This window comes from Pangasianodon hypophthalmus, chromosome 4, assembly GCF_027358585.1.
Source record: "Pangasianodon hypophthalmus isolate fPanHyp1 chromosome 4, fPanHyp1.pri, whole genome shotgun sequence".
NCBI classification, from domain to species: Eukaryota; Metazoa; Chordata; class Actinopteri; order Siluriformes; family Pangasiidae; genus Pangasianodon; species Pangasianodon hypophthalmus.
The window spans coordinates 14173209-14181950 of record NC_069713.1 but is presented as its reverse complement, the minus strand read 5'-3'; positions in this window follow the sequence as shown (position 1 = coordinate 14181950).

Below are 8742 nucleotides of genomic sequence, written 5' to 3'. Positions count from 1 at the left end.
CAAATGTTTTGGCACTGCTTCTCAGATGGCAAGGGGTCGAACATATTATGACTGAGGTGTGTGGGCTCTGACGTGCTTCAAGCTTTTCCTCAGATTTCTGCAGTCCTAAGCAAAAGTATGAGGACTGTGTCAAAAACTTACTCTTAAAAGTGAAATTGTGGAGTCAAAAATATACTGCCTGTAAAAAGCAAAAAGGTATTTTTTTGTATTTTTAAACAGCCTCTAAAGTATGAATGAACAATTCAAAGTTTCAACAAATAAATTACAAGTTTTTCTATTTTTTCCTTTTATTGATGACAGTCTCTGAATTCAATAAAATAGAATATATACGATGTCAGTCATTTTACAGACACTTCCCAACACCCCTTAACTCCACACCTCATTTCAGATTATATAGTAATCTATGTAGTAACCAAAAAAATAAAAACAAATATGTTAATGAACCTTTTTTTCCTGAATGCTTCACAAAATGTTACAAGCTTTACACATACAATGAAAATATCAGTTCACTTGTGCTTGTCACCATTTCCAAATGGACATGAATGTAAACGTCTTGGGAAAAGTTTGCTTCTAGAAATGAAGACCGAGTGGATTTGTCGTTGTTGAAAAAATGGAATTAAAAGATATTCAAGGAATATTCATGGACTGATGGAGAATCCTGACTGTCAGGCACACTCCTACAGCCACAGAGAACTATTGGTTGTCTCAGTGAGCTCCCTAGCTCCCTACTTGCCCCTAGGTCCTAGGTGAATCAGTATATCATTGTACACGAGTTCGGGCACTGGTAATGCCCCTGGCTCACTACACATTCACACACTTTGTCCCTGACAGTAGTCAACTAGCAAATGTATAAATGCAACAGACATATTTCATATTCAACTTATACTCAACCTATTCTATAACCTGTCCAACAGGAATGGTGGTAGCCATGTATGCAAGAAACAAAATTCAGGGAAGTCACACACAGTATATACAGAGCCTGAGGTGTTTCATATTCAACTTATTCTCTCATCTGTCTAACAGGAATGCTGAATATTGTGGAGTAGCAGCATACACAAGAAACAATATTCACACATGCAGTACTATACAGTATACAGAGGCTGACTGACCTTGAGTTTCTGGTATTAAAAGTTAAGGTACTAATTCAAGCATTAACTGCTTTAATTTACAGGCCTCCAGATTACAGTACTAAATGATTTTTGCCAAATCATTGTTGCCTGTTGGATTCTTTAGAAATCATTGGCCATAGTCCAGCCATTGTGGAGACTTCAATGAAGATCTACAGTCTGACAAAAAGAAGCCCGTATTTGACTTGTTCCAATCTAGAAGTTACACTCAAATGACTGCAGTGCCTACAACAGAGAAGAATAACCTGCTGGATCTTGTGTACATTTCCACTTGAGAGCTTTGTGCCAATTCAGGTGTATTGCAAACATATCACAGTTATCACAATCCCATTTATTTGCATTTTAAGCTGATTTATACTCCTGTTACATTTATATTTCCACACAAATATTGCGAGTAAAAAATCTTAGAAGAAATAAACAAAAATATATCTGCTGTACATTTTACTTTACTCTTCACATGTGCCGAATCCTCACCATTTTAAATGTTTGATAGTAGTATGTGAATTAATACCTTTTTCCAAAAAATAAAACCACTGAAATTTTAAAAACATAGCTTTTGAAACAGCACTTGTGAGCCTCAATCAAAACAATTTTGTTAGTAATTTTTGCTTGAGTTTTGATTTAATAAAGTGGACGGTGAGTATATATTTGAACCAAAAGAACAAATTGAGCAGGGGAAGCAGATCAGGTAGAAATGGATCTTATTACTTAATGAATACACGTTTGATATGAATGGAAAAAATGGAAATTAAAACCCTGGTGGGAATTGCCAAATGACATCAGGCATTATTTGAAAGTATTCCACAGCTACTTGCACAATGCAAATTAAGCAGCGCATATCCAAATCTGAACAAGAGACTACCTGAAAAGAGCTGTTGCTGACACAAATCAAGTGAACACATCTAATCAGGAGGAAATAAAACAGATCATACTCCAAAAACACAGATGTCAGTCAGTGTTCAAGAGGCTGTTGCTTGTGTCTAGTCTCCCTCTAAAGATCCTGAATGAGAAAACTCTTGAGTCAGAAAAAGTTTGGATGTCAGATATAGCAGAAAAATACAAAAACAGACCAGACACACCAAACTTTGGAACAATGTGCATGGAAAAGATTGCTTCCACTTACAGAATAGTTTATGGTTGGCAGAGGAAAGGGTGTAATGTCTTGTCACTTAAAAATAATATGTGATTCGTTCAAAAGTGAACACATGCTTAAGCCAAAAGGTTTCACATATTACAAATCATTTTATTCTTGTAGCTCTATTGCTAAAATAGTAAATTTCCCCAAAAATCAAGTAAGTGTTTTGATCAGACAGCATGATAGTGCACCAAATTAATGAAGAGACCTAATGAAGAGACATCCAGAAACAAGTAATAAACCATTGCTTATGCAGATAGGTCCAGCACTGAAGAACAATACAAGTAGAAACTCATGAATAGAAAAGTGTCATTCTTTATTATTGATTGCACTTTGCTCATTCATTCATCTTTTTTGTGTCACACCCTTGATTCACAATCCTCAAAGCCAGTAAAGGTATTTGCCTTCTGCATCGGAGAGCTGAAGAAAATGGGCTTTCAGTGATAACCACAAAAATACTGAACGCGTCAAAATAGTGAAGCCCCAGGCACCTTTCTGCGTGTGCATGCGTACAGTGATGCTAAAAGCTTCTACCCATGCTTCAGTATTCAACGGGTTTGCCAAACACACAGTGTTGTTTTTTTAACTCCTGTCCTCCTGTACGTGTGCTGATTCAATTCAATTCAATTCAATTTTATTTGTATAGCGCTTTTAACAATGGACATTGTCACAAAGCAGCTTTACAGAAATAAATGGATTCACAAAAATGTATTGTAAATATTTGAATTTATCACTGTGAATTTATCCCTAATGAGCAAGCCAGTGGCGACGGTGGCAAGGAAAAACTCCCCGAGATGATATGAGGAAGAAAGTTTGAGAGGAACCAGGCTCAAAAGGGAACCCATCCTCATCTGGGTGCAACGGATAGTGCGATTATAAATAAATCCCTTCTATTATTGTGTACTGTATGGACAAATAGTGCAATTGTGCAACCAATAAATTCATCACAGTTTTTGCAAGAAGTCCAGCTGGTTAAAATTTATCCACTGTCCACTGATGGAGTCCTGAGTACGAAGCTGCTCGTGGCAACTGCAGCCCCAAAGCCACTACAGCAATCGCAGTCCCAAGCCATTACAGTACAGCTCCCCATATGTGATCCCCAAGCCATCTCCACAGCCCCCAGGTGGCGCCATCCCCAGCAATCCAAACAGTTTTTCAGGCAGTCCATATGGGGCCACCCCCAGCAGCAGCGAGCGAACTCAACCGATGAGAACTCCAACCAGAAGTAGGGCATCAGGATGGGTCAGGCAGCGAGGAGGAGCAGAAGGGGTCAGGATCACTGGCATCACTGGCATCTCGGAAGTAGCATGTGTAGCTCGACAGAGAGTGAGGGAGAGAGAGAGATGGAGAGAAAGGAAGAGATTGTTAGGTGAGCTTTTGTCCTCTAATGGTTAAGCACAATGTACTTTCATACTAGCTATGACAGCATAACTAAAAGGGAGAGCCAGAAGCTAACACAGACATGAGGGCACCCTGGGACATAAGGCAGCCAGCCACTCCACCAAACCTGAGTGAACGTGTGAGAGTGGGGGGGCGACAGCATCCAAACATCCCAGTTCACCACAACACTCTATGCCTGTGAAACCCTCCAGACCTGCCCCTGTACCTAAGAAAACTATTCACAAAAAGCTTGACTAAACAAATATGTTTTCAGCCTAGACTTAAACACTGAGACTGTGTCTGAGCCCCGAACACTAAGTGGAAGGCTGTTCCATAACTGTGGGGCTTTGTAACAGAAAGCTCTACCCCCAGCTGTAGCCCGCATTATTCGAGATAAGAACAAATAGCCTGCACCTTTTGATCTGAGTAGGCGTGGCGGATCATAAAAGACCAAAAGTCTTTGGCGGGAGACCATTTAGTGCTTTATAGGTCAATAGTAGTATTTTATAATCAATACGAAATTTGACTGGGAGCCAATGCAGTGTGGATAAGATAGGGGTGATGTGGTCATATCTTTTGGTTCTAGTAAGGACTCTCACTGCTGCATTCTGGACTAACTCGAGCTTGTTTATGCATCTACTGGAACATCCAGACAGTAAGGCATTACAATAATCCAACCTAGAGGTAACAAAAGCATGAACTAATTTTTCTGCATTGTGTAGTGACAATATATTTCTTATTTTAGCAATATTTCTGAGATGAAAGAAAGCAATCCTAGTTATATTATCTACATGAGCTTCAAAAGAAAGACTAGAGTCGATAATCACACCAAGGTCTTTTACTGCTGCACATGATGAAACAGAAAGGTCATCCAGAGTTATTATGTAATCAGAAAGCTTACTTCTAGCTGCATGTGGTCCTAGTACAAGTACTTCTGTCTTGTCAGAATTAATAAGCATCCAGTTTCTAATGTCTTTTACACATTCCTCAACTTTATTAAGCTGATGTGACCTCAGTTTTGCATTCAGCATCCTGATGAATACAGTCATTACTCTGTTTCTTTGTTGACTTCAGTAATGCGTTATAATCTTATACTGCTGTTGGATCAGTAGACAACGGTGAATGAGCAGTTTACCGTATTCACATGAAAGGGTTGTTGTATTTACCAATCCAAATGATTTTCATACATCATCTATACAAAATGAATGGTATCTGTAGATCTACATGTAGGCAAATGATTTTGTTGCTGGTGTCTCAAACTCCAGCTATAAAATCTATAAAATTAAAACTGGTGAAACCATATAGTGCTGCTTTATAATGAATAATGTTTATTTATATGTTTGTTTATATGTTTGTTAGAAAGACACAGAATTCATTCTCTATAATGAATGTATCTAAAAATAAATAATGTAAACCTAGTATATAAATAAAATCTTGTTTATATTAGGCTTATGTAATCCTTTTGAAGAAGTATATGAAGTATATGAACTTACACTTATCTTTGGTCACTTAAAGGGTACTTCATGACAATGAAAAAAGGCACATGCTGTTTTTTTTAAAAAAAGATGGAACCACCCCTGGCTGGAACCATCACTTGTATAAAATATAGGTGATTGGTTTAGTAATTGTAAATAATATTATGTATATTAAATTACCAGCACATTCTTACTGCAAAAGATTTTATAATCTTCTGGGTCATTTTACAGTGGATAGTCCCTGAAGGCTAGCGTTTGACAGAAGAGTTGGTGTTGAAAATTTCTGGGGAGTTCTAGTGTAAAATGGCGAAACAAAAAGACTTTGTTTCATTTATTACTGTTTACTGCTCTTTAGGCATCTTTGCTCTACAGCATTTCTTTGCATGTGTCCATATATATTACCAGACAATGACAGAGTTTTTGTGATTTTGCCTTTATACACCACCACAATGGATTTGAAATAAAACAATCAAGATGTGATCGAAGTGTAGACTTTCAACTTTATTTTAAGAGGTTCCACAAAAATATGGCATTTACCATTTATGAATTACAGCCATTTTAAGCAAAGTACCATTTTCAGGGGCTCAAAGGTATTTGGACAATTGACTGACAAGAAGTTAATTGACCAGGTGCGGTCCATTCCCTCATTACTTCAAGACAAATAAAGCAGATAAAAGGTCTGGAGTTGATATCATGTATTGAGTTGGCATTTGGCAGCTGTTCAACTGGAGCTACTAAAATGAAGTCCAAGGAGATCTCAATGCAAGTGAAGGAGGCCATCATTAGGCTGTAAAAACAACATAAATCTATAAGAGAGATAGCAAAAACCTTAGGTGTGGCCAAATCAACAGTTGGGTGCATTCTTAAAAAGAAAGAAAGCACTGGTGAGCTCAAAAACATCGAAAGGCCTGGAAGACCACGGAACACAACTAAAGTGGATGATCACAGAATCCTTTCCTTGGTGAAGAAAAACTCCTTCACAACATCAACAGAAGTCAAGAAAACTCTGGAGAAGGTAGGAGTATCATTGTCAAAATCTACAATCAAGTGACGTCTTTATGAATATAAATACAGAGGGTTTACAACAAGGTGCAAACCACTGGTAACATTCCACAACAGGAAAGCCAGATTAGTCAAGTCAAGTGGAGTTTATTGTCATTTCAGCCATATACAAGTACATAGTGAAACGAAACAACGTTTCTCCAGGACCAAGGTGCTACATAAGACAAACACAGAACAACAAAGAACTACAAGGGACTACATAAATTATACAATAAAGTGCACAAGTGCAAACATGTGCAGACAGCACAAGACAGTACAAAACAGTACAAGACAGTACAGTGACTACTGGGACAGACAGTGAGCATAGTAAGTCCTGGGAGTGCAGTGCCGACCAGTACGCAGTTCTGTTTAAAGTGAACCTAGTGACAATAGTGCAAATAGTACAAGAGTACAAAACAAGTAGCTGAAATAGTGTAAACATAAGTGTAAATGTAAGAGTAGCAGCCTGTGTACAGTATAATATAATGAGTTGTGTAGCAGCACAAACATATGCAAAAACTTGCAAATAAATTGCAGAGAGGATGCTCAGTTGTATTGGTATGTGTGTGTATTCCTTCAGTCCAGTTTCTGAGTATTGGAGGTATGTGTGTGTGTGTTCCTTCAGTCCAGTTACTGAGTATTGAGGAGTCTCATTGCATGGGGGAAGAAACAGTCTGGTCGTGAGGGCCCGAATGCTTCAGGCCCGTTTACCAGATGGCAGGAGGGTGAAGAGTGTGTGAGAGGGGTGTGTGGGGTCATCCACAATGCTGGTGGTTTTGCAGATGCAGCGTGAGGTGTAAATGTCCGTGATGGAGGGAAGAGAGACCCCGATGATCTTCTCGGCTGTCCTCACTATCCGCTGCAGGGTCTTGCAATCCGAAATGGTGCAATTCCCAAACCAGGCAGTGATGCAACTGCTCAGGAACAGTCCCTCTGTAGAACATGGTGAGGATGGGGGGTGAGAGATGTGCTTTCCTCAGCCTTCGCAGAAAGTAGAGACGCTGCTGGGCTTTCTTCATTATGGAACTGGTGTTGAGCGACCAGGTGAGGTTCTCTGCCAGGTGAACACAAAGAAACTTGGTGCTCTTGACGATCTCCACGGAGGAGCCGCCGATGTTCAGCGGAGAGTGGTCTCTCTGTGCTCTTCTGAAATCAACAACCATCTCTTTAGTTTTGTCCACGTTCAGAGACAAGTTGTTGGCTCTGCACCAGTCCGTTAGCCGCTGCACCTCCTCTCTGTATGCTGACTTGTCGTTCTTGCTGATGAGACCCACCACGGTCGTGTCATCGGCGAACTTGATGATGTGGTTCGAGCTGTGCATTGCTACACAGTTGTGAGTCAGCAGAGTGAACACCAGTGGACTGAGCACACAGCCCTGGGGGGCACCAGTGCTCAGTGTGGTGGTGTTGGAGATGCTGTTCCCGATCCGGACTGACTGAGGTCTCCCAGTCAGGAAGTCCAGGATCCAGGTGCAGAGGGAGGTGTTCAGGCCCAGCAGGATCAGCTTTCCAATCAGGTGTTGAGGAATGATTGTGTTGAATGCTGAACTGAAGTCTATGAACAGCATTCGAACATAGGTGTCTTTATTGTCCAGGTGGGAGAGGGCCAGATGGAGGGTGGTGGTAATGGCGTCATCTGTTGAGAGGTTGGGGCGATAAGCGAATTGCAGGGGGTCCAGTGAGGGGGGCAGCAGGGTCTTAATGTGCCTCATGACACACATCAAAGCACTTCATGATGATGGGTGTAAGTGCAATGGGACGGTAGTCATTGAGGCAGGACACTGGAGACTTCTTTGGCACGGGAAATGATGGTGATGGCCTTGAAGCACGTCGGAACAACGGTGCTGCTCAGGGAGATGTTGCTCAGGGAGATGTCTGTGAAAACATCTGCCAGGGTCTGCACATCCCCTGAGCACCCTGCCAGGAATGTTGTCTGGTCCAGCAGTCTTCCGCGGGTTGACTCTGTGTAGAGCCTTCCTCACATCGGCTGTGGTTAGACACAGCACCTGGTCATTGGGAGGAGGGGTGGTCTTCCTCGCCATCACGCCATTCTGTGCCTCAAACCGAGCATAGAAGTCATTCAGCGTATCTGGGAGGGAGGCATCACTGTCAAAGGAAGGTGATGTTGTCCTGTAGTTGGTGATGGCCTGGATGCCCTGCCACATGCGCCGCGTGTCTCTGCTGGCCTTGAAGTGGTTGTGAATTGTCTGAGCGTGTGTGCGCTTTGCCTCTCTGATGGCCCGGGACAGTTTGGCCCTCACTGTTCTTAGGGCCGCCTTGTCGCCTGCTCTGAAGGCAGAGTCTCGGGTCCTCAGCAGCGCACGCACCTCTGCAGTCATCCACGGCTTCTGGTTGGAGCGTGTGGTGATGGTCTTGGAGACAGTGACGTCATCATTGCACTTGCTGATATAGCTAGTCACTGATGTCACATATTCCTCCAAGTCATTGAAGTCGCCGTCAGTTGCCGCTTCCCTGAACATGTGCTAGTCAGTGTGCTCAAAGCAGTCCTCAAGAGCAGAGATGGCTCCTGCTGGCCAGGTTTTCACCTGCTTCAGAACCGGTTTGGAGCGTCTGATGAGCGGTC